At 46.6% G+C, this 26,299-nt stretch overlaps 1 protein-coding gene across 3 annotated transcripts in view; it reads right to left on the bottom strand.

Moving 5' to 3' along the window:
* The window catches only part of TSPAN18 (tetraspanin 18), a 177,446-nt gene that overhangs the window by 123,892 nt on the left and 27,255 nt on the right, over positions 1 to 26,299 (bottom strand). For 2 of the 3 annotated variants that reach the window (XM_073348075.2, XM_073348076.2), the window contains exon 2: positions 24,577 to 24,684. The exons of the other annotated variant lie outside the window; for it this stretch is intronic. The gene's annotated coding sequence lies outside the window, so the exon portion shown is untranslated. The remainder of the gene's footprint in view (positions 1 to 24,576; positions 24,685 to 26,299) is intronic. 3 annotated transcript variants of the gene reach the window in all.

Below are 26,299 nucleotides of genomic sequence, written 5' to 3'. Positions count from 1 at the left end.
TGAACACTGGACTTCTGAACAGCAGACTCTCAGACTGTTTCTTTTGTCATGTCTGACTTCACCACCTAACTAGCTCTCTTCAATGTGAGTAACCCCCAGGCTTCAAATCTTCCAAAACTCAATATATCAAATAATCCTTAGGTACATGGGACTCGGTGGGTCTGTCAAGGATAAGTGATAAGTATTCTCTGTGCTGTAGAAACAAAGTCATGGAGGAGCCTCAAGCAGACTGTACTGAAGTTACAGTAGAATCTGCTCAGTGACAAGCAAAATGGTGTGAACAGAGCTTATAGCATTCCAGATAGCTTTCTTATCCCTGGGACAGCAGGTTTTAACAAAGCAGCAAATGATTTATGTGCAGAACCAGTACTTACTGCCAACATCCTATAGTTTATAAACATGATTGCCTCATTGCTCAGCTGGCCAAATCTAAAAAAAATCACCTTTTACAAAAGAGTTACCACTTTGGATATGCTGGGGTTTTAAATGATAGAAACAGGACATAGTTTGTTATTCATTTTCACATAGTTTGGACTTCAGATCTGACCTTTTCTTTCAACAGTCCAAAAAAAAAGGAAAAACACATTTTGGATTAAATTTTAGCAGAGCTATGTGAACTCTTCCAAGTTTGGTTAGAGAAGGGCTTGTGAATTTTATGTCACACGGGTTTCCAGGCCCTGATGATCACAAAGTTTCCAGCTTCAAAGAACCAGGATTCCCCATGGTAAAATCTCATGAATCCCAGTCTTACATCTGGGTCCAAGCACATTCCTCCACTCCACTCGCTATGTGAGGGATGGACATGTTGGAAAAAAGAACATGACTTTTCCCAGTGAACACAAACACTAAATACTGTGGCAAACAGAAGCTTCGAAGTGTGTGCAGATAGCGAGAGAGTGAAAAAAAGTTGTATCCAACTTTCCCAGAAAGTGCTTGGATCTGGATTTGGACCCAAGGCTGACTGAGTGTCTAATAATGTTTTGCGCTGAGTAACAGAGGGTAAATCTAGGTGCTTGCACATGCCCAGCCAGGTTTAGACTTAATGCTAATTTATGAGCAGATCTCCAATAGTCTGGTACAACCTCTAACACTTTTCCACTAAACTAAGCTACCAGCAGGGCTGAGGTTTCCAGGTTAGGGCAGCATAGTAACCTTAATGGGCCACACCATTCATTACAGGTTCAAAGTCATACCTCATCCACCTCTAGATTTCAGCCTTTTGGCATAGTCCTTAACATTTTCAAAGAAAACCCTGCAACTTTTTTTGTCGACATGGTGTAATTTGGCTTTGGGCTGGGGAGTGGAAGGAAAGAATGAGCAAAAGCTTCAGCAAAAACAAGGATAAATGTCTATAATGTCACATATTGTCCAGGTTCATTCCAGGAACAAGATAGTAATTAATTAGCCTACCATGTTCATGCACCCTTGAAAAGACAAGAGTGCACTTTCAGTGGGCAGCCAAAGCTAACCCAATACAGTAAACCAGATGAGCAGGGTCTGTTATCCCATGGCCCTGCCTACAATCATCACTAGGTTACAATATAGGCATCATCTCTGACTGATTTCCATAATCAGCTAGGAAGACAAGTATTTTATAGCCTCTGGTATTCAATAAATGCTAAATCATTATAACTTTATAATGCAATCTAACCTTTGGGCAGGAGGGAGAAGGTGTCTAACTTTCATATTCACATTGGGGGGAAAAAGATGAAAAGGTTCCTAGAAAATAACTTGACAGATACAAGCATCAAAATCATCCCAAACATCTGAAGAATGATTTCCAATTAAATATGCTAGGGCTTCTGTCAGCCTATTACCAGTGTCTCAGTGATCTGAACTGATCTCCCATGGTTCAGGCACCGGCAGCTCAGTTAAATATTCTATATGCATTTTGGAAGAGAGGCCTATAAAGTGTCTGGGAAGAATGGGGGAAAATCTTGATGTGTAACTTCAACTGACTTAAGAGCCTACCTTGTACTTGTGGGAAGGTGAATCCTAATGTGTGTGGATATAGAACACATGGTTGTTGCCAGGCAAGCTCAATGCATACCAAAGCTGGAGAGTTTTTAATTTCCTGAGGGCAACTAGCAGGAAATAATGCCATTTCATGACACACTGCCAGACAGTTTTTGTCTTTCACCAGAGCTTTTTATTAACCCAATTCCAGGCCTCACTGTCTAACTGTGCCTCATGCATTGCTGATCAAAGACTTCATAATGGGGCACCTCTTTGGAGGATTGTGGGTATTCTGGATGGGCCATGCATCAGCCCGTGTGGGGGGAAAATTTGTATTGTCTGCTATACTCCTGCCGAGGAATAATGAAGTAGCAAATTGCAAATGCAGTCAACGGTCTCAAATCATGCCAATTTTCTCCTTATGCAACACCACTCAATCAGTACAGAATTTGGACTGAGGAGTCTCCAAGAGTTTAGTTTTCAGTTACTAGTGAATGGGGCAGATATTTAAATCCTTGCTCAGGCAAATATCCCATTGAACACAATGAGAGTTTTACTTGAGTCAGGACGACCTGAAGACCTCAGGGATTGAACCATTCTTTATATGGCACCATTGGGCTAAAACTTACCTTTAATCTGGAGCACACGGTTGGGAGGAGTTCTCAGACATTCTCTGTACAAATAGGCTTGGCGGAATTCAATTTTTTTCTAATTGACATTTTTAATCCACTTTTATTTTTAAGACTTTTTTTCTATTTATAACTAGTTTTATGTTTACGGTTGTGGAGGGGGTAGGATTGGGGTTAGGACAGCGCTCATATTAAGGCTGCAGGAGGCTCAAGACAGCAGGGTGAAAGGTGCAGGCGAGGCTCTAGTCATCCTGGCCTGGCGGAGCAGAGACTGTAAGGAGGATGAGACAACCCTGGCTGTGGGGGAGGCTGCCCTGCTGCTGAACAGTTCCTGCCTAGTGAGTGACCGAGTGAGGCTGTGATAGCCATAGAGGGCTCCCTGCATGGCCATGGGGTTGGTGACACAGGACCCCTGCCAGCACAAGGTGCGGAGAAGGCTGAGGTCCTGGTGGGACACAGAAAAAACCCACTGCCAGGGCCACGAGGAAAAGGACGCATTCCCTGTCGTGTGGGAGGCCAACCCCACTGCTGAATAGCTCTTACACAGGGACAGAGCCTTTCAACAGAGGGATAGCTGCCTCTGCAGCTGGGGACTCCTCCTCACAATCCTGGCCAGGGATCTCTGCTCTGCTGGGCCAGGCCCACAGCTTCCCTGCCACCTTGTGCCAGCAGGGATTGGAGGTCACTGACCCCACTCGCTCACATCCACCAGTCAAGAGCGTGGGAGTTGTTCCTGGGCAGGAATGGTTCAGCAGCAGAGTAACCTCCCCTGCCACCAGGGCCTCTTCCTGCTCCTCCTAGTCCTAGGCAGGGGTCTCTGCTCTGCCCCGCCAGGACCATACCCTCCTCCCACACCTTGTGCCTGCAGGAATTGGGTATCACTGGCCCTGAGATAGCGCAGGGAGGCCTCTGCAGCTCTGCTGTCCTGGACCCACTCACTCCCGAGACCATCAGGCTGCAGAGGGCTCCCTGCATGGCTGGTGACACTCAATCCCTGCAGGCACACTGATGGTTACCAATTGATATATTTTCCTTTATTTCAGTGCGCCAGCTGAAACTGACATTTAGTGACAGTTATCAATTAAAATCGAATCCTGCCAAGCCTGTGTATAAAGCAAGCATGATGATCCTGGGAGTGCTGCTGGAGCTTAGCTGCTGCTATACCTTTTGCAAAGGTATATTATGCAATCCCCCAACCACCTGACAGGCTAACCCCACTGGCCAGTGAGAACGGGAATAGCCCTCTCTCACCTTCAAAGTTTTTGGTGATGTCAGAGATGCGTGGCCATTGTGTAGCCCACTGATCACTGTGTTACGTGTCCCTCTCATTGCCTGATCCATAGAGGGAGGATGTCTGATACAGCCCCACCTAAAACCTGGCTCTTCAGCTCAAGCTATACTTATATTTTCAGGACTGGAAGCACCCAGTTCAATCCCTAGTGCTAACCAAATGGTGCCCATCATAATTGCAGGTGAAAGCGGAGAGAATCTGCGTGTCTAGACTTTCTTTGCCAGAAGTTCCTTACCACTAGTTCAGTTCTGGTGGTGGCAGCCCTGCTGTAGACAGGGCTCCAGGTAACTACCAGCACTTTAAACATCATATCATCTAAATCTGCTCACAGCAGTTCTACCATGAGCGCACCTTGGCTACGCTAATGCTACTTGTGACAGACTGACAATATCCTGAAACAATCTTCTGGAATAAAGATAAACCTTACTGACTTAGGGTTAACACTTTTAGGGTACCGTCTATTAAAAATGCACTTGTGTATGTTACTGTGGCATTGTATGTACCTTCTGTAGTAGGGAGGGGGGATACTAGCGAACTTCCTCTATTATCAACCCTTTGAACATGGAGAAATATGCATAAACTAGTTCAAACTGGGTTCTCCATGGATCAATAGACAAAGAAAGAGTTTTTGGATAAATAGCCTGGTTTTAAACTGGCTCATGCCCTTCTTCCTGATCCAGCAAACAGACAAGACCCCTGGTCCACAGAGGACCTCAGTCCTCCCGGAAACATGGAAAGACTTGGCCTATTAAGGTTTGTTCTGAGCTGAAGCTCTGATGAACTGGTAACCACAAGGAATCTCCTGGAATCGAGGGGTGAAGGACTGCTCCTGCCAGAATCCACATTTGGGTGATGTCTGAGCATATTAGCATGTGTGCAGTTTTTTTTTTAATTGTACAGTACCATATAGCTGTAGCAATCACACCTGCGTGATCCACCTCTGAAGAGAAAGCATGCAGGTGTCCTTGGGAACGGCACAGTGAAGGCAGGAAATTGTGCAGCTTCTGAATAACCTAGTCAGAAGGGGGAGAGATGCTGGTCTCCATCCAAGAAAGGCAACAGCTGGAAAACTGGAAGCTTGAGCATGGGTGCCTTTGCTGGGCCACTGAGGAGAAATAAAGGTGCAGTTGCCCTGAACTATGACCGTACTAAAGTTGATGCTCCCAGCGGAGCTGAAGTATTGGTAGCAACAGTGGAAATTTTGAGAGAAAACAACTGAGGAGTATAAGAACCCGGTCTGCTCCTGGCCTCTGTGACAGGAGTGCAGGAGGGTGGGAAGTTTCCTGGTGTCCTTTCTTCCCTCTCCCTCACCCACCAGTGTCATCTATCCCTATGCACACCAGGCAGCAGACAGTTAGTTTGAATATACTAGAGAAAGAACAAGGTCTCTGCCTCCCAGGAAGCTTATCTTTTGTGGCATGTTGTGCCCAGAAAGTTCACACCGAAACATCTCGGCTTTATTTCAAAGAGCTCCTGCTCCCTACATTTCTTAAACAGTTTGTCATTTTCACTCCTTTCCTCAGTATTGATGACACTCTCCCATTAAAATAGATGGGAATTCTGTTACTAAACTCCAGTGGGAACTGGATTAGTCTGATTATATATATATATATTTTAAATGAAACCTTTCACAATGGTTGAAGAGGGAGCCTTCACAGAGTAATCCAGGAGATAAATGTTATTGTCATAGATGTCTGAGACTGAATAAATGAGGCAAGGCTCTTTACTACACCTTTAAAAGGTTACAAGATAAGTAGATCCCTCTTTCTTTCCATTCTTTTATTTACAGCTTTACAACTGTTGCGTCTCCCTTCTGGATGAGGCACTGGCTTCATCTATAAATTTCAGCAACAGCCTTTCTTCAAGTTCTTATTTAGTGAGACCAATGGCTGCTGCTACCATTGCACAGGGCCACTCACTGGAACAGTTCATAGGGAGACACCCGTGTTTGATGATCTCTGCATCTCTCACCACAGCCCAAAGAGGCAGAGAGAGAATTACCCTTAGATCAGCCCTGACACAGGAGTGTCATGTCGTGTCGTGCTCTTCTGAGTAGAGAGAGAGAGCCCCTAATGGACAGTCTGTGGACATGACAGCTCTCTGACATTTCTTCTGTTCAGTCACTAATCAAGTCTAGAAAAGATTTTTATGGTACCTAGAATACACGACTGTGACTCTAGCCAGCTACACACTACACAGGTGAGTTATGCTGCTAGAGCCTGGACTAATTTTAGAGCCACTGCTAAAGCCATACACTTTCAAGGCAGGCCTGTTCACTGTGGAGTGTACAAAATATGGGCCCAATCCTGCCTTGTGCTGAGCAGCTTCCACTCGCACTAACTTTGAGTTGAGGTTGCTCAGCACTTCCCAAGAGTTGCTCACTCTCTTTCCTCAGAGCCGCATTGGTAAAATACTTCACCTCGTCAGCAGGTGGAGGAGCATGAGAGGAGGTCAGATGTGGGTAACTATCATTAAAGCTCTTAAATGCCTATTTAACAACAATTCAGTTGGTCACCACTGATATAAAACAGCCTGGGGAATAGTGTTTGTTAATGGATAACTGTGATATTGTCAGCAAAGGGCAGAACAAAAGCAAAACAAATTGGAGAGGGAACAGTACACCCTACATAAAACACAGATTATTGGCGATTTTAGGGTAGTATTTATGTGGATTATTATTGCATGCTAATTGATCTTTAAAATCAGATGCATTGTGGGCTATACACCATAGGTAGCATTAAACCCTAATATGCAGGTTTAATAGATGAACTAGCAGTTACTTATTGTACAACCTTAGCATCTAGTCAGCAACCAGAGGAAACTGATGCAGCCACCCAGGAGGGCTCAGAATTGCTACAACAGCAAAAGTATGAAAGCAAATTACAAGACTATTCACACAATGCCATTAAAAATAAAATAAGCTTGAGATATGCCTTTGATGTACAAATTGCTTCACAGAAAGCCATACTTTAAACCTAGATAAAAAGTATATTTAGTGTGCAGAGAGCATGAGAACCCATTAACGAGCAAGGGAAAAAAGTCACCAAATCATACAGACACTAATAGAATAACAGTATGAACCTGCATTATAGAATAGAGCAGGAGGTTGGGATCCATAACTGCAGTGGGAATTAAACAAGCACATAGGACCCTGGTATCTGTTGCTGGCTGCTTCACGGATACTCTTTCTGGCCCTCAGCAAGTCACTTCCCTCCCCTCACCCTGTGCCTCAGTTTCTCGGTCTGTAAAATGGGGATAATACTAATCAAACTGACAAGTGTTATGAGACTTTACTCAATGTGTATAAAGTAGTTTGGGGTCCTCAGATGAAAAAAGTTTTATCAGCCCAAAGTGTATCATCAGCATTAATTAATTAGCAATATTGCTTTTCCAGGCTAAACTCATTCACCAGATTCAGTTCAGTTGAATAGCAAGTTACAAACTCTTGCAAAAAAGCGTGTTTATAACACCAACCCTGATAGATCCTGAATGGGTGATGGGCTAGAAGAAGCCACTGCTATCATAATCTAAAGGTCTCTAAAAATGACTCCTACCCGTCTCTGGAAGAATCTGCTGTAACAGTCCATTTATTCCACACATTTAGAGTCTGATCAAATCTGACAGTCACAGCGGTTATCACGTACTGGGTAGGCAGGTTCAGTGACTATGAATGTACCTTTCAGTGCTATACTCTTGCCCTTTAAGCTGGCTTTGGAAGTTACTGTACACAATGGTAGTTATCCTGGGATGCAGGGTGGCTATAGTGAGACATTGTCCGCCTACAAAACTGCAACAAGAAGAAGAGTGAGGTCATGCATCAGGTTTTTTTTTTGTCATCCTGAGCACAGAGCATGATCGGGGAGGACTGAGCCCAGATCCGGGACTCAGGAACTGGCACCTACTCTTTCTGACTCTGTCGCTGACTTGGAACACATCTTTGGTCAATCTTCTCCCTAGATTCTTACATAGTGCCCAATTCCACAGTATCCAAGTGCCTCTATGCCTCAATCTCCCTATTGATAAAATAGGGGAAAAACATCCCTACCTCTCAGAAGTGCTATAAGGATTAGTCAAGGTACAAGGTGTTATGATGTAGGCAGTGTGCTCCTTGGGGGTAGGATGGATAGTCAGGAGAACTGACTTCTAGTCCCAATTCTACCCAACTTGCAGGACCGAAGGCCAAGTGCAGCCTCTCTACACCTTTTCCCCATGAGAAAAATGAAGATAATTATACCTACCCACCTTTGTAAATTGCTTTGAGATGTATGAATGTAAAAGCACTAATTGCTAGGTATTATTTTCTGAGGGATAACATCAGCACCTTAGGATAGTCACTCTCTATAGACATGACCTTTCCTTACCAAAGGGCTCCATCCAGCCCCACCAACACATGGCACTGACTTCAGAAAATCCCATTGCACCATTTTTACTACATGGACTTGATGTCTGAACTTAGACTCGAGCTCTGAGTGACCAGAACTCATCATTTTACAATAGTATACAATATGTCTGAACAGGCTATTTCCAGACACAATTTTCCTGCGAATATTTGATAAAAGCTGAAGTTTAGGTTAAATATACATTGGAGCTTTTCTCTTTCCTCCTCCTGAGGACAATCAGTGTCTGGATTTCTCTGCCCCAGGAGGTACTGGCACAATCCACTCTGCTAGGATTCAAGAGGGGAACAAATGGACAATTACCCAAATAGTGATCATATCTGAGGGAAGAAGTGAGACCAGCTGACAAGTCATTGCGCTTCTTGCTCACGTGGACAGGATTAAATTGATAGATTAATATTGCATGGGGGAGAGAAGGAATTCCCCCACAGGGCATATTGGCAGGAAACTTTGAGAGTGGAATTTCACCTTCCTTTGGTGCATTGACCTGGTATTATCTGTTAGGACCAGGTGGCCATATCTAATAGTCTCTTGTACTTGCAGAGGGTTTAGGCATTGGGGAACATTGCTCTTTCCAGTTTCTGCTATGTTTCTATACAGCATCTTAGAAGTCAGAAATGGTGAATGAGATCTCTGGTCTATTTCCCTGCCAATGGAGGACCATCCCCTGTTGTATAGTTTCTAGTGCTTTTTGCAATCTAGTCTCAAAAGTCTCAACTGATAGAGCTCCCTTCAGTTTCCTTAGTAGACTAATCCACAATCTCATGGACACATTAAGAAGTTCCCTTGAAGCATAGCCTAATTTCCCTTTCCTTAACTACGAGCAATGGGTTAAGTTATTTCCCAGTACGGACATCCTAAGTAATTCCTCTCCCTCCTTGAAGTTTATACTATTTGCACCTCTGCACAAGGGTGGAGCCGGGAGAGGCACCCCCCAGCACATTGAAATGTCAGCACCTCTGCTCTGTCTGGCAAAGCTACATACCAGCAGTTTCGTTCAAAAGATACCACTGATCACTTTCAGGGGGGAGGGATAGCTCAGTGGTGTGAGCATTGGCCTGCTAAACCCAGGGTTGTGAGTTCAATCCTTGAGGGGGGCCATTGAGGGATCTGGGGCAAAAATTGGGGATTGGTCCTGCTTTGAGCAGGGGGTTGGACTAGATGACCTCCTGAGATCCCTTCCAACCCTGATATTCTATGATTCTATGAAAGGACCATGAAAAAGTCAAAGGATATTAAAGTAACATTCTTACAAAGACCCTCTGAGCTGATCACCTGTACTTTCAAATTTATTTAAAAATGAGCAATGTATATGAAAATGATGGGATACAGTACCAGAACTGAGCTGCTCTTAAAGTAGTCTGTATAGCACCTAGCCCAAAAGGATGCTGATACCCAAGTGATTGTATTCCTGTAAGCCCCAATCAACCAACAAACAAAGGACCTGATTTTCAGAAGTGCCATGACTCCAGCTGACTTTTCTGGAAGCTGTGTGTGCCCAGTGTGATGATATCCCTGGTTGGATTATTTGTGAGGACTGAATCCAGGACCTTTGGCTCTAAAAGCCAGGTCCATTGGTTTGAAGGCAATGGCAGACTCATAAAGTTCAGTTGGTCTAGCCACTAAAGGGAGACAAAGACCCACACTGCTGCTAACACGGACTTGGTAAGCACCCCTAAAAATCAGGCCCAATGAGAATAAAATTTGAAACTATTAAAATGGGAGTAGTCTGGATAAGTAACAGGATAAATAACACTGAACACTATAAAATAGTCACTAGCAGTTACTCTAGAAGTGAGAGTCAAATTTTACCCCTACAGTAATGTAACAGCACTGTGTATCAACATTTAAAATGTTTCTTACACATCTGTTTAAGCGGAGAAGAATATTCTTATTAAAACTAAGTAAATAACCAGGCACAACAAGAGGGCCAACTACCATACTTCAGCTTCGCTCATCTGAACTCACAAAAGGTTATTTACTTTGTCACAACCCTTCATACAGGAGGTTTATTTATTTATTTAGACAGGGGATTTCTGCAATCCTTCAGGCTTAGTCAATCAGCACCATTCTAAGCATTCCAAATGAATGTTTGTTAGCATCAGAATTATATTGCCTGCTTATTCAATGCCAGGAGGAAATATTCATGCTGATGAAGGTTAAACAGATTAGCAGAGCTGAAGCCAGAGTGCTTCTCTTATTTACTTGAAAGCTTAAGTCTGTCATTTAAGGAGCAGGTGGCTTGGCTTGGAAAAGGATAGAACTGTAGAAATGTAGGGCTGGAAGGGACCTTAAGAGGTCATTTAGTCCATCCCCCACAGCTGAGACAGGATTAAGTATACTATGTTCGACCCTGGAGTGGGGTGGTTACAATATCTGGTGTGTCCGTGGTATGTATACACACACACGAGACACCAAATGTCACAAAAATGCAGTCCTGGAAGGGTAAATAATGAGCCTGGTTACAGAACAGGAGCAGAGAAAATAACTTCTAAGGGGTCACATTCTTCTCAACCATTCCACTGCACTGAGGCAGGAGGTAAACAGAACTGTCATCCTAATTTCATGTTCCACTGAAACCCAGAGGGAAATAATTCAGTCTGAAATGCAAAGAGGCCAAAATTTGCAGATGAAGAAAGAGGAAATAACTTACCTGTAACTGGAGGTTCTTTGAGATGTGTGGTCCCTATTTGGGTTCCAAATGTGGGTGTGCATGCGTGCCATGCACCAGAGCTGGAACAATTCTGTAAAAGTGTCTGTTGACCCACACGTGCATTGTACTCGTGTCCGTAGCTGAGGCTATAAGAGGCCGTGTGGATTGAAGCCGCTTCAGTATCCCTCTTACCACTAGGCAGCATAGCCAATAGTAGTGGGGATGGAGGCAGGTATTGGAATCCAAAATAGGAACCACACATCTCGAAGAACCTCCAGTTACATGTAATAACCTCCTCTTCTTCTCTGAATGATGGTCCCTACATGGATTCCAAACGTGGGTGAGTAGCAAGCAGTGATCAGTGTGAAGGTGGGTGCGAGGACTCATGAGAAGTTATAATCTATAAGACGGGGCAGCTGACGGCCTCATCTGCTGCCAGGGCAATGGAAAAGTGAGAGGTAAAGGTGTGGACAGAGCTCCACGTGGCTGCTCGGCAAATGTCCTGTCATGGCACATCCATGAGGCAGGCTGATGTGGTAGTGTGTGCCCACGTGGAATGAACCGTGACTCCAGGAGGCGGAGGTATCTTGGAGAGTATGTAGCATTAATAGATGCAATGGGAAATCCATTTGGAGATGTGCTATAAGGAGAGGGCGTTCCCCTTGAAGCTTTCAGCAATGACAACAAAGAACTTGGGTGAAGAGCAGAAGGCACAGGTGCACAGGTGCACTGGAGGTAGAGGGCCAGTGCATGGTGGACATTGAGAGTGTGCAATGTTCTGACTCTGTGAGAGGTGTGGGGCTTGGGATAGAAGACTGGGAAGCAGATGCACTGGTTGAGGTGGAACGTGGACACCACCTTAGGGATGAATTTGGGGTGCAGGTGTAAGGAGACCTGGCCCTTATGGAAGATGGTGTGTGTGGCGGGGTGTCAGCCATGATGGCTGCAAATTTGTTAATGCATCATGCCAATGTGATGGCGACCAAGAAGATAACCTTCACTGAGAGGTGGGAGAGAGAGCACACCATGAGGGATTCGAAGGGTGGCTTGGTGAGGGCAGAGCATGACATTAAGGTCCCAGGGAAGGGGTCAGTTTGAGCATCAGTGAACAGACATTGAGCAAACCTATGAGAAAACAAATGGTGGTTGGGCGAGTGAAGACAGAGGAACCGTCCACCGGAAGGGTGAAGGCACTGAGCGCCACCAGGTAGACCTGTATGGAATTGTGGGCAAGGCCTGACCATTTCAGTTGGAGAAGGTAGTTGAGGTGAATAAGAATGGTTATGGAGTCTAGCGGGTAATCGTGGTAGTGAGCCCCGATGGTGAACCGTTTCCATTTTGCTTGATAGCAGGCCCTAGTCGATGGCCTTCTGCTGTGCATGAGGACATCACGCACTGGGGTAGAGCATGCAAACTCCATCCAAATACCAAACCATGAGGTGGAGTGGGCTTGGGTTGGGGTGCTGGTGTCATCCCTGTGCCAGCATGAGGAGATCCGGGTATGCGTGGAAGTAAAGCAGGGGGCGAGCGGAGATGTGTAGGTGGTCTGTGAACCAATATTGGTCAGTATGGCCATCACTCGGTCCCGGCGAATCGTGCACAGGACTTACAGGAGCAGAGGAATGGGCGGAAAGGCATAGTGGAAGTCACCAGTCCAGAGGAGAAGAGCATCACCCTGTGAGTCAGCCCCTACAACCTGCCTGGAACAATAAAGGGGCAGTTTGTGGTTCTCGCTGGTCACAAACAGGTTCCAGTGTGGGGTGCCCCACCTGAGGAAAACAGAGTGTAGGGTGGGATTGTGCAGTTCCCACTCGTAATTCACGTAGAAGGACCCGTTGAGCATGTCTGCAAGGAAGTTGTGGGCAACCGGGAGATATGCAGCCTAGAGCATGACACTGTGCTTGATACACCTGTTCCGGAGGTGCACAGCCTCCACACACAGGGAGGGAGCCTTGGTGCCACCTTGCTTGGGATCCAGACTGCAAGACAGGGCAAGAAGGAGTGGTCTGATTCAGAGATGGCCTTGGACTTAGAGGATGGGTTCGGCCATTGGGGAACTAACAGCTTGAGGAGGAAGGCGCATCTCTCTCTGAGAAGAGCAGTAGAGGTTCATCCATTGGAGAAAATAGGACCGAGGTGTCTGGGGTACTTGAAGGTAATGGGGAACTTGGGTAAGGCAGCAGCAGCTCCACAGTGGGCAGCAGCAGTTCCAGCTGGCCGAGCATGCGGAGGACCACCCATGGCAAACCAGAGGTGCCCAGCAGCATTGATGGTGTTGGCGGCAAAAGCGGTCAGCATGGCAGGGCAGATTGTGATGGTGCTTCTCCTTGTGCTCCGTCCAGGACTTCTTGGGAGCTGGAGCAGCTGGGTCGATGCCTGACTTCTTACTCTCCCTGACCTGGCTCAGGGAAGCAATTCTGTGTTTAGTGGCAGTCCCAGCCTGGGACCTACCCTTATGCCCATGGTGGGATTTGTCAGACTGTGGAGGTACCGACGGATCCAGTGCTCAGGAAGAAGAATCATAGAATATCAGGGTTGGAAGGGAGGTCATCTAGTCCAACCCCCTGCTCAAAGCAGGACCAATCCCCAACTAAATCATCCCAGCCAGAGCTCTGTCAAGCCTGACCTTAAAAACCTCTAAGGAAGGAGATTCTACCACCTCCCTAGGTAACGCATTCCAGTGTTTCACCACCCTCATAGTGAAATAGTTTTTCCTAATATCCAATCTAAACCTCCCCCACTGCAACTTGAGACCATTACTCCTTGTCCTGTCCTCTTCTACCACTGAGAATAGTCTAGAACCATCGTCTTTGGAACCACCTCTCAGGTAGTTGAAAGCAGCTATCAAATCCCCCCTCATTCTTCTCTTCCGCAGACTAAACAATCCCAGTTCCCTCCGCCTCTCCTCATAAGTCATGTGTTCCAGTCCCCTAATCATTTTTGTTGCCCTTCGCTGGACTCTCTCCAATTTATCCACATCCTTCTTGTAGTGCGGGACCCAAAACTGGACACAGTACTCCAGATGAGGCCTCACCAATGTCGAATAGAGGGGAACGATCACGTCCCTCGATCTGCTGGCTATGCCCCTACTTATACAGCCCAAAATGCCATTGGCCTTCTTGGCAACAAGGGCACACTGTTGACTCATATCCAGCTTCTCGTCCACTGTCACCCCTAGGTCCTTTTCCACAGAACTGCTGCCTAGCCATTCGGTCCCTAGTCTGTAGCAGTGCATTGGGTTCTTCCGTCCTAAGTGCAGGACCCTGCACTTATCCTTGTTGAACCTCATCAGATTTCTTTTGGCCCAATCCTCCAATTTGTCTAGGTCCCTCTGTATCCTATCTCTGCGCTCCAGCGTATCTACCACTCCTCCTAGTTTAGGATCATCCGCAAATTTGCTGAGAGTGCAATCCACACCATCCTCCAGATCATTTATGAAGATACTGAACAAAACCGGCCCCAGGACCGACCCTTGGGGCACTCCACTTGACACCGGCTGCCAACTAGACATGGAGCCATTGATCACTACCCGTTGAGCCCGACTATCTAGCCAACTTTCTACCCACCTTATAGTGCATTCATCCAGCCCATACTTCTTTAACTTGCTGACAAGAATACTGTGGGAGACCGTGTCAAAAGCTTTGCTAAAGTCAAGAAACAATACATCCACTGCTTTCCCTTCATCCACAGAACCAGTAATCTCATCATAGAAGGCGATTAGATTAGTCAGCCATGACCTTCCCTTGGTGAATCCATGCTGACTGTTCCTGATCACTTTCCTCTCGTGTAAGTGCTTCAGGATTGATTCCTTGAGGACCTGCTCCATGACTTTTCCGGGGACTGAGGTGAGACTGACTGGCCTGTAGTTCCCACGATCCTCCTCCTTCCCTTTTTAAAAGATGGGCACTACATTAGCCTTTTTCCAGTCATCCGGGACTTCCCCCGTTCGCCATGAGTTTTCAAAAATAGTGGCCAATGGCTCTGCAATCACAGCCGCCAATTCCTTTAGCACTCTCGAATGCAACTCGTCCGGCCCCATGGACTTATGCACGTCCAGCTTTTCTAAATAGTCCCTAACCACCTCTTTCTCCACAGAGGGCTGGCCACCTACTCCCCATGCTGTGATCCAGCGCAGCAGTCTGGGAGCTGACCTTGTTCGTGACAGATGGACACTCACTGGTAGGGACGAGCACCATTCCAGCTCTTCCAACAGTCCTGGATCCAACTGCGCACAGCCTCTCCCATTAGGAATTTACAGAGATGAAGTTCCCTGGCTTCCCACGTTTGGGGCGTGAACAAACGGCAAATGATTCAGCAGGCAACAAAGTGGCTTTGCCAAGGCAGTACAGGCACGGTTGGCACTCATCGCTCATAGAGGAGGAGCGTGGGCATGAAGCACAGGTTTTGAAGTCAACTTGCCAGGGCATAAACCCCGAGTGGGGGAAGAATTCTGAAAGGAACCCTAACTACAATATTAATACACTATGAAAACAAGAAAAATACTATCTACAACTACCTATGCAAAGGAAGAATGAACAACCAACTTTCCTAGCGAGGCTAAGGCGGCAGCGGAAGAGGGGTTCTCTGGCCATGCAACAGAAAGAGGAAACTGGAGTGGCGTCGACCCGCACAGCCTCAGCTGCAGACACGAGGACAATGCACGACGCACGTGCGGATCAACAGACACGGCTACAGCATGGTTCCAGCTCTGGCGCATGGTGCGCATGTGCATCCATGTTTGGGATCCATATAGGGACCATCACTCAAAGAAGAATTGTACTTTCAAGCTTTTAAGAGGCAGTTATATAAAAGGTTTCAGAGTAACAGCCGTGTTAGTCTGTATTCGCAAAAAGAAAAGGAGGACTTGTGGCACCTTAGAGACTAACCAATTTATTAGAGCATAATATTATATAAAACAGAAGCATGTGTGAGAGATTGTGTTCACATGCACTACACAAAAACTATGGACAGGACTTGCAAAAGCACTCAGAATTCACCCCGCTCTGTTCTCATTGAAGTCATGGGTATTTTCCACTATATGAGCAGAGTTAGACCAATGCTAATTACTTTTGAAATTCCCCCTCTATGTGCACTGGGTGCGTGGCAATTACTTTTTTTCTGCACCATTTTAATGGCCTAATCCAAAGCTCACGGACTTCAAATATGCTTTGGATCAGGCCCTAAAAGAGTAGCAGGAAGCTAAACTGAAGCACAGCTTTCACATTTGCACATAGAAAATGAAAAGCAAAGTGACAAGTAGAGTTAATTATAAAAAAGCCTTCTGTGTATCAGTAGGGAACAAAATTGACAAACTGAGAGCTTACAAAGAGCGGACAAGCTCTTTAAATTTAAATTTTAGTTGGCTCATTCGACTCTGACTCCCAAATCAATTTTGTTCAAAACTCCAGAGATTACAGGGCTTGCTGTTAATTCTCCAGCAAAATAAGGAACATGACTGAACCAATTAGGGATGTGGCAAAACCATCCCCGCACCCTTGCATTCCGCTCTTCTATCTTATCTTTCTGCCTCCTGCTGTCTCCCTCTACTGAGGTGCATTTGAAGGTTGTGTCTTGTCTACCACGCGCTGAAGCAAACTCAAGCACTGTCTAACAGAGATGTTTTCTGAAGCACTTTTGAGGGGGGAAATGCCTCCTCCCCCAAGTGTAGTTTAAACAGATGTGGCATTTCTAAGAAGCCCTCAACTGATGGCCTTTGAAGTCTAAAAGAAATCTCAGCTTTGAGAGCTACATTTCCTACCTAAAAAATCTCCAGGGAGTTTTGATAGAAATAAAAAGCAAACCCTCTAGATCCCTATCTCATGCTATTTATGAGATTTTTTTTAATTAGAGAGGCGGCTGCAACAAACTTTCACAGACGAGTTCTCACACAGAGAGTTCACTTAGTGAGATCATTAACCTCAGCGCTAGGGGCTAGGATTCTTCCCTAGGCACAGACCTGCACAGAATGAGCCAGGCTTTTGCAAGCAGGAGACAGAATGTAAGAGTCACTGCAGAAGCAAATAGGGGATGAGGAAGATTTGAGAGAAGAGCTGGTACAGAGGGAGAAGGGGAAACCTAACTTGTCCATTATGTGCAAGCTTCACCCCTAGGCAGAGGAAAAGCATGAGGAGGCTTATGTGCCACTTACTACCCACTTATGGCCACAGTGGGGCTTAACTGGCACACAGGCTTTGTGCTGGGCCTCCATGGAGAGCTGATTTTCACCCTATATACAGCAGGTTGGAACGTGGTTTGCAGTTTTACACTGGACTCTCATTCCCAGGGTTATAAAAGGCATCACTGTTCAGCAAGGGGCATGACTCATGTCACAGAAATGCTAGTCAGAATTCAAACAATTTTTATTTAAAAATATGTGCGCCTTCTTCTCTGTTTCCCCTTCTGCCTGGAGCTGACTCCTTATCTCAGTGCCCAAGGTGCCAGCTTCCCTTCAACTTCAGCTCTTCTTTGGTTTGGGTTTTCTTTCTATTTACTCTCAGCCCCTTGGGACAGGTCTTCTTTTGCACCACATCAAGCTCCTGCTTGGTCCATAAATAGTAACAAAGTTGCCATTACCGCTGCCCTGGCAAGAAGTGCTTCATTTCCTAACTTTGCTACCTTTTAGGCAGCTGCTAGGAAGTTCTAGTTTCCCTTGAAAAGGCTTATTTCTCCCAAATATGGTAATAGGGCATGTCTGATGGAGGCAAGTTCAAAGACATGCCCGCTAATGAATTCCATAGAGCAATATAAATCTGTGAGGTTAGTACTTGGTGGGGGACAGTATTTCTGATTTATTTTCAGCAAACAGACTTCCCAATTTCCCCACCCAGTGAAGATCACTCATACACAGAGGCACTGAACAGGTTAAAGTTTCCTCTGTCTTGTCTTGGCTCCCTTTCCAGATTAGGGGAACAATGAAGTCTCCGTACTTCGTGATATTGCTAATGCTTCCCGTGGGGATAGAGGCGCCTGCTGCAAAGAGGATTATGATTATGGCTTAGGCAGGGTGTGCAGTGTACTGCCTTAAGAGGCAGAGAGTTATCAGGAAAGAAACTGAGCTTCCCCCAAACTATACACCCAGGACTCCTGCCTGCTTTGGGTTTTGGCCAATGCCTCCACTTCAGATCTCACACCCGCTTATCGGGAGTGATAAAGGAGCAGCCGACCGGGAAAAAATACAGGCAACTTGTATACATCCAACACCCACAACCAGATCTACTGGTTATAGATCATCCCACCACACTAATGTACATAAAGCACAAAACTGGTCAGAGCACAGTATAGCACAGCCTCCTGTTTGTACAGTGACTTCGTAGTCATGTCTACACTAGGGAAATTTTGAAAAATTTTCCCACTGCTGTGGGCCTGTAATTAGGTGGATCACCCCTGAAGGCCTGGAGTGCTGGGGCTAGCCACCCCCGATTACAAAATGAGCCACACCTGGGAGAGATCAGGGTGACTGTCCTGTAAAGAGCAGCAGGAGGCTACAATGAAAGAGGGACTGCTCAGGGATCCTAGACTGCTAGGAATGAGTAGGCTCTAGCAGAGAGTCCCGGGAGTCAGGACTGAGACTCAAGACAGCTAGGGTCTGGGAGTGGCTGCCAAAGAAGAAAAGGCCCCAGGCAGGAAGGCCTGGGAGGAAGGAGGAAGAGAAATCTTTGTTTTGTGTGGATTTTTGGATAGACTTGAAAACTTTATTTTGAATATTTGTTAATTTAGTAAAGCACAACCTGAGAAAGGGTGGGAATAGACAATGTGGGGTTTGAGTTTATTGAACAGTGCAAAGGAGAAACTGAGGCAGGCTGCCTGCAGTATGGCCACCAAGGAGCACACAGGAGGTGGTTGGCCCAGTTACAGAGCCTCAGTGTAGACAAGGCTGCTGGCACTTTAAATACTGTGTCCGTTAGACCAGTTCTGAGCAGAAATTGACGTCATGCTTCTTGAGATGCTGATGGCCTATCTACATGGGAGCTACCATGGTACATGGAGCTGAATCAGGGTAGCAATGGTGGGAAATTTTCAGTGTCCCCCATCTAATGCAGGGGTGGGGACACACACAAGAAGGTGTAGCATTAGATAGCAGGTTTCAAAAACATGCCAATGTCTGCCACAAAGTGTTTTCCATGCAAGAAACACCTTGAGCATGAAAGACTTCATAGAAAAATACATTTTAATGCCAATGGTTGGGCCAAGCCCTACCATCCTTGCCCACTGACTAAACTGTGGGTTTGGTCTGAGTGAAGATGGTGGGGTTCAGCCCTTCATTAGTGTATGGAGTATGCCACTTTCCCCCTTGATGGATACCCACTACAGAGCCACATGGCTCATGGCCCTTTGCTGGGCTGAGTCACATCTGGGGTGGAAACATTCCACTGCTACATGCATAAATTCTCTTGGTTGTAACATATACAATGTCTGCAAAGAATCATGGGCCCTTCCATAGTTATTTATAAAACCAATTAAGTCTAACATCTCAGATTCTGTTCAAAGGAGTTTAGATGCTCCCTGTCTTAGTCGTAGAGATACTGGTGATGTCTGAACCCCTTGGAGTTTCAGATGTGTAGAAATCATGGAACTCCACCAACCTCTCTATGACTCCAACTACACTAGGCCCCATTTCCAAGTGGTATTGTGTCATCACTCAGCCCTGGTCTACACTAGGACTTTAGGTTGAATTTACATCGATTTAACGCTGCTAAACCTGTACCCGTCCACATGATGAAGGCCTTTTTTTCGACTTAAAGGACTCTTAAAATCGATTTCTTGACTCAACCCCTGACAAGTGGATTAGCACGTAAATCGGCCTTGCCGGGTCGAATTTAGGGTACTGTGGACACAATTCGACAGTATTGGCCTCTGGGAGCTATCCCAGAGTGCTCCATTGTGACCGCTCTGGACAGCACTCTCAACTCAGATGCACTGGCCAGGTAGACAGGAAAAGAACCGCAAACTTTTGAATCTCATTTCCTGTTTGGCCAGCGTGGCAAGCTGCAGGTGACCATGCAGAGCTCATCAGCAGAGGTGACCATGACGGAGTCCCAGAATCACAAAAGAGCTCCAGCATGGACTGAACGGGAGGTACAGGATCTGATCACTGTATGGGGAGAGGAATCCGTGCTATCAGAACTCCGTTCCAGTTTTCGAAATGCCAAAACCTTTGTCAAAATCTCCCAGGGCATGAAGGACAGAGCCCATAACAGGGACCCGAAGCAGTGCCATGTGAAACTTAAGGAGCTGAGGCAAGCCTACCAGAAAACCAGAGAGGCGAACGGCCACTCCGGGTCAGAGCCCCAAACATGCCGCTTCTATGATGAGCTGCATGCCATTTTAGGGGGTTCAGCCACCACTACCTCAACCATGTTGTTTGACTCCTTCAATGGAGATGGAGGCAACACGGAAGCAGGTTTTGGGGACGAAGAAGATGATGATGAGGAGGAGGTTGTAGATAGCTCACAGCAAGCAAGCGGAGAAACTGGTTTTCCCGACAGCCAGGAGCTGTTTCTCACCCTGGACCTGGAGCCCCCGAACCCATCCAAGGCTGCCTCCTAGACCCGGCAGGCGGAGAAGGGACCTCCAGTGAGTGTACCTTTTAAAATACTATACATGGTTTAAAAGCAAGCATGTGAAAGGATTACTTTGCCCTGGCATTCGCTGCTCTCCTGGATGTACTCCCAAAGCCTTTGCAAAAGGTTTCTGGGGAGGGCAGCCTTATTGCGTCCTCCATGGTAGGACACTTTACCACTCCAGGCCAGTAACACGTATTCGGGAATCATTGTACAACAAAGCATTGCAGTGTATGTTTGCTGGCATTCAAACAACATCCGTTCTTTCTCTCTCTGTGTTATCCTCAGGAGAATGAGATATCATTCATGGTCACCTGGTTGAAATAGGGTGCTTTTCTTCAGGGGACAGTCAGAGGAGCCCATTCCTGCTGGGCTGTTTGCCTGTGGCTGAACAGAAATGTTCCCCACTGTTAACCACGGGGAGGGGGGACGGTTGAGGGGGTAGCCACGTGGTGGGGGGAGGCAAAATGCAACCTTGTAACGAAAGCACATGTGCTATGTATGTAATGTTAACAGCAAGGTTTACCCTGAAAGAGTGTAGCCACTGTTTTATAAAATCTGTCTTTTTAAATACCACTGTCCCTTTTTTTTTCTCCACCAGCTGCATGTGTTTCAATGATCACATCTTGAGAAGGATCTTCTCCTTTCCAGAGGCTAGTGAAGATTAGAAAGAAAAAAAAACGCACTCGTGATTAAATGTTCTCTGAGCTCATGCTGTCCTCCCACACTGACAGAGCACAGACGAATGCGTGGAGGCAAATAATGTCAGAGTGCAGGAAAGCACAAAATGACCGGGAGGAGAGGTGGCGGACTGAAGAGAGTAAGTGGTGGGCTGAAGCTCAAATGTGGCGGCAGCGTGATGAGAGGAGGCAGGATTCAATGCTGAAGCTGAAGCTTCAGCATTGAATATGCTCCAGCGTATGGTTGAGCTGCAGCAAAGGCAGCTGGAGCACAGACTGCCTCTACAGCCCCTGTGTAACGAACCGCCCTCCTCCCCAAGTTCCATAGCCTCCTCACCCAGACGCCCAAGAATGCGGTTGGGGGGCCTCCGGCCAACCAGCCACTCCACCACAGAGGATTGCCCCAAAAAACAGAAGGCTGGCACTCAATAAATTTTAAAGTTGTAAACTTTTAAAGTGCTGTGTGGCATTTTCCTTCCCTCCTCCACCACCCCTCCTGGGCTACCTTGGTAGTCATCCCCCTATTTGTGTGATGAATGAATAAAGAAAGCATGAATGTGAAGCAACAATGACTTTATTGCCTCTGCAAGCGGTGATCGAAGGGAGGATGGGAGGGTGGTTAGCTTACAGGGAAGTAGAGTGAACCAAGGGGCGGTGGGTTTCATCAAGGAGAAACAAACAGAACTTTCACACTGTAGCCTGTCCAGTCATGAAACTGGTTTTCAAAGCTTCTCTGATGCGTACCGCGCCCTCCTGTACTCTTCTAACCGCCCTGGTGTCTGGCTGCATGTAACTAGCAGCCAGGCAATTTGCCTCAACCTCCCACCCCGCCATAAACGTCTCCCCCTTACTCTCACAGATATTGTGGAGCGCACAGCAAGCAGTAATAACAGTGGGAATATTGGTTTCGCTGAGGTCTAAGCGAGTCAGTAAACTGCGCCAGCGCGCATTTAAACGTCCAAATGCACATTCTACCACCATTCTGCACTTGCTCAGCCTGTAGTTGAACAGCTCCTGACTACTGTCCTGGCTGCCTGTGTACAGCTTCATGAGCCATGGCATTAAGGGGTAGGCTGGGTCCCCAAGGATACATATAGGCATTTCAACATCCCCAACAGTTATTTTCTGGTCTGGGAATAAAGTCCCTTCCTGCAGCTTTTGAAACAGACCAGAGTTCCTGAAGATGCGAGCATCATGCACCTTTCCCAGCCATCCCACGTTGATGTTGGTGAAACGTCCCTTGTGATCCACCAGAGCTTGCAGCACTATTGAAAAAGTATCCCTTGCGGTTTATGTACTCGCCGGCTTGGTGCTCCAGTGCCAAGATAGGGATATGGGTTCCGTCTATGGCCCCACCACAGTTAGGGAATCCCATTGCAGCAAAGCCATCCACTATGACCTGCACATTTCCCAGGGTCACTACCCTTGATATCAGCAGATCTTTGATTGCGTTGGCTACTTGCATCACAGCAGCCCCCACAGTAGATTTGCCCACTCCAAATTGATTCCCAACTGACCAGTAGCTGTCTGGCGTTGCAAGCTTCCACAGGGCTATCACCACTCGCTTCTCAGCTGTGAGGGCTGCTCTCATCTTGGTATTCATGCGCTTCAGGGCAGGGGAAAGCAAGTCACAAAGTTCCATGAAAGTGCCCTTACGCATGCGAAAGTTTCGCAGCCACTGGGAATCATCCCAGACCTGCAACACTATGTGGTCCCACCAGTCTGTGCTTGTTTCCTGAGCCCAGAATTGGCGTTCCACAGCATGAACCTGCCCCATTAGCACCATGATGCATGCATTGGCAGGGCCCATGCTTTCAGAGAAATCGGTGTCCATGTCCTGATCACTCAAGTGACCGCGCTGACGTCGCCTCCTTGCCCGGTATTGCTCTGCCAGGTTCTAGTGCTGCATATACTACTGGATAATGCGTGTGGTGTTTAATGTGCTCCTAATTGCCAAAGCGAGCTGAGCGGCCTCCATGCTTGCCTTGGTATGGCGTCCGCACAGAAAAAAGGTGCGGAATGATTGTCTGCTGTTGCTCTGACGGAGGGAGTGGCAACTGACAACAAGGCTTACAGGGTTGGCTTACAGGGAATTAAAATCAACAAAGGGGGTGGCTTTACATCAAGGAGTATTTCAGGCAGGACTTCACGGAGGGTTCCAATAAGAAATGGTGCACCTACGTAATTGTTCTTATTGGAAAAAGCAGGTTGGTCTGGCCTCTGATTGATACATGGCTAGATTTACCTCGCTGCACCTTCTCTGTGAGTGACTGCAGTGTGACCTAGAGGAGTGAGTCCCCTAGACGGGGGAGGGGAGGAAGCAAATGAGTACAAAACAAATCTGGTCTATTTCTTGTTTTGATCCACTCCATCTATCTTTTACATCTTTGGCTGGCAGCAGACAGTGCAGAAGGACTGCAAGCCATCCACATCTCATGGCTGCTCGGCAGAAGATGGTGCAGTAGGACTGCTAGCCATCCTCATCTCTTGCCTGCCTGGCAGAAGATGGTACAGTAGGACTGCTAGCAATCCATATCGCCTGCCTGCTCACCATAAGATGGTTCAATAGGACTGACTGCAGGACTAAAGAGAATGACCTGGTCAAGTCACTTCTAATGTAGTCCTTGAGCCCATGTCTGCCCAGGCGCTCCTGGCCGAAGTGGCCAGGAGCACCTCGGACATGACGATGACGGCTACCAGTCCTACTACACCGTCTGCTGCCACAAGGCAAGGAGTTGCTGCTGCTGTGTAGCAATGCAGTACCACATCTCCCAGCGCCCAGGAGACATATGGTGACAGTGAGATGAACAGGCTCCATGCTTGCCGTGGTATGGCGTCTGCACAGGTAACTCAAGAAAAAAGGCGCGAAACGATTGTCTGCTGCTGTTTTCACAGAGGGAGGGAGGGAACGGGGGCATGACGATATGTACCCAGAACCACCCGCGACAATGTTTTAGCCCCATCAGGCATTGGCATCTCAACCCAGAATTCCAATGGGCAGCGGAGACTGCGGGAACTGTGGGATAGCTCCCTACAGTGCAACACTCCGGAAGTCGACACTTGCCTCGATACTGTGGAAGCGCTCCGCCAAGTTAATGCACTTAGAGCATTTTCTGTGGGGGGGACACACACTCGAATATATAAAAACGATTTCTAAAAAACCGACTTCTATAAATTCGACCTGATTTTGTAGTGTAGACATATCCTCAGTCTGGTTCACAGAAACCTTTGCCAGCTCTAGCCCAGTCCTCTACCCATGACAAAAAATATCCTATCAGCTGAGAGAACAAACAAAGCAACAGGTAACACAGAGAGGTGTGCACCTGTAAACTGGGCTGCATGGCCCCTGCTGGGGCCTAAAGACTCTTAACCAAACAAGACCAGATCCTCTTACTTATCCCCAAACACACCTCCTTCTGCTGGTACAGTTTGCATAGATCTCTCTCTCCCTCCAGTCACTGCCAGGTGCCAAGTTCTTCCAGGTTTCTTCTCTATTCAGTTCTCCTAACCATTATACTCTGTGAAGGAGAAGAAAGTGAATAAAAGGAGTGAAAAAATAAAGAATTAAATTAGCCTCCGATCTTTTTACAAGGCACTAAAATAGGATCTTTCCCATTATCCTGTTTTCAAACTAACAAACTTCCCAGGCGTGGGACTCATGGAGCTGCAGCTCTGTTGAATAGACCTGAATCCCATTTGTTTGGGCATTTCTGACACTTTCCCATTCCCCGTGAACAAAGAGTGGGAGAGAGAGACAGAAATAATGGATGAAATAAAGAGGCTGCTTTTCAAATCTTAATCAAGTCATCATATGAACTCTGAGCCTTGGGAAGTCAGAATTTCAATCTGTCTCTGTGCTTCAAATCCACAGAGAGCGCTGGCAGAGTAAACTTAAGTTATGCAGGGGATGTCAAACCTCAGAGAAGGCCTCATGCTTTATGGTAATAGGAGCCTAGGAGACGATGACAGTAAATGCTTTGAAGCGTATCTGTTTTAAGAAGATTATTATGATGATTTGATAACAGGTTTTTGCATTAGCAGGCAAAGGGAGAGGGAAAGCAACCTTAGCAAGGAGAACAAACAAGGGAACGGATGCTGAAAGACAACAGAGGGAGAGATTCAGAATATTAGGGCATGAATTTAAATAAAATAAAAAATATGGAATGGATTTAGTTCTGCCCAAAGGTATACAGACAGCTCTGCAAACAAGTCCTCCGTTTATTCTCAGAGCTGTTATTGCAAGAACACAGGCAGGGCAAGCTTTCCCCACACCATTCCCTGGCAATGTGCCTCAGTTCTATTCAGGCTCTGTGGCTCATTTGTAATCCTTGGCTGAGCAGGGAAGGGAAGCAGCTGGAGGGTGGCAGCTAGGGTACCTTTGCTAGCTAGTGCGAGTTAGAGCAGCTCTCAGACGGTTCTAACCTGCACCAGGGCTGGGGAAGAGAATCAGGAAGCTGCAAGGAGCTATTGGTTCTCATCTTCTCCTCTTTTACCCCCTTCGTGCTGGTGTGGAGGGCAGGGAGCTATTCTTTGCCAGGTACTCTCCTAGGCTCAGGCCAGGTCAGTCAAGTTCCTCTGAAACAAGAGAAATTTAGACTGGACTTTCAGGCAAACCTCAGCCCAGCCGCCCTTTTTGCCGATGCAATTTTAAGCCTGCAAAATTACACTCACTTTTTCGCCCCACCCAATTAATTGCAGGTGCAAATCTTACTATTTAGATGGCTAAATATCTGAATGAAAATGCAAACCAGATACACAGATGTTAAGGGGAAGGACTGCAGTCTCAGTTAATTGCAAATGCAAAAACTGCAGGCACGCGCACACACCTTCAAAATTTGGGCCTTCGTGTTAATTGTGCTGTTTGGTTCTGGAAAGTGCATAGACCAACCCATCTCTCCCTATCACACAGTACCAACCAAGCCAGATGGGACTTGAACTGACAACACAGTCATGAAATGCTCCACAGATCCCATTACCAATCTCCTGAGCCACCTAAAGAGCTTTCAGGAACCTAAACTCTCTTTAAATTGAAGAGCACTCACTGCCCTGTGCAAACATTTTTCTCCATCTGTCTAAAAAGATTTCACTTTATCAACTTCCAGAATGTAATTTATACATTTATAAAACTGATCT

Source organism: Lepidochelys kempii, chromosome 6 (genome assembly GCF_965140285.1).
Source record: "Lepidochelys kempii isolate rLepKem1 chromosome 6, rLepKem1.hap1, whole genome shotgun sequence".
NCBI lineage: Eukaryota > Metazoa > Chordata > Testudines > Cheloniidae > Lepidochelys > Lepidochelys kempii.
Note: the sequence above shows the minus strand (reverse complement) of the source record. Positions and strands in the feature narration are given on the sequence as shown.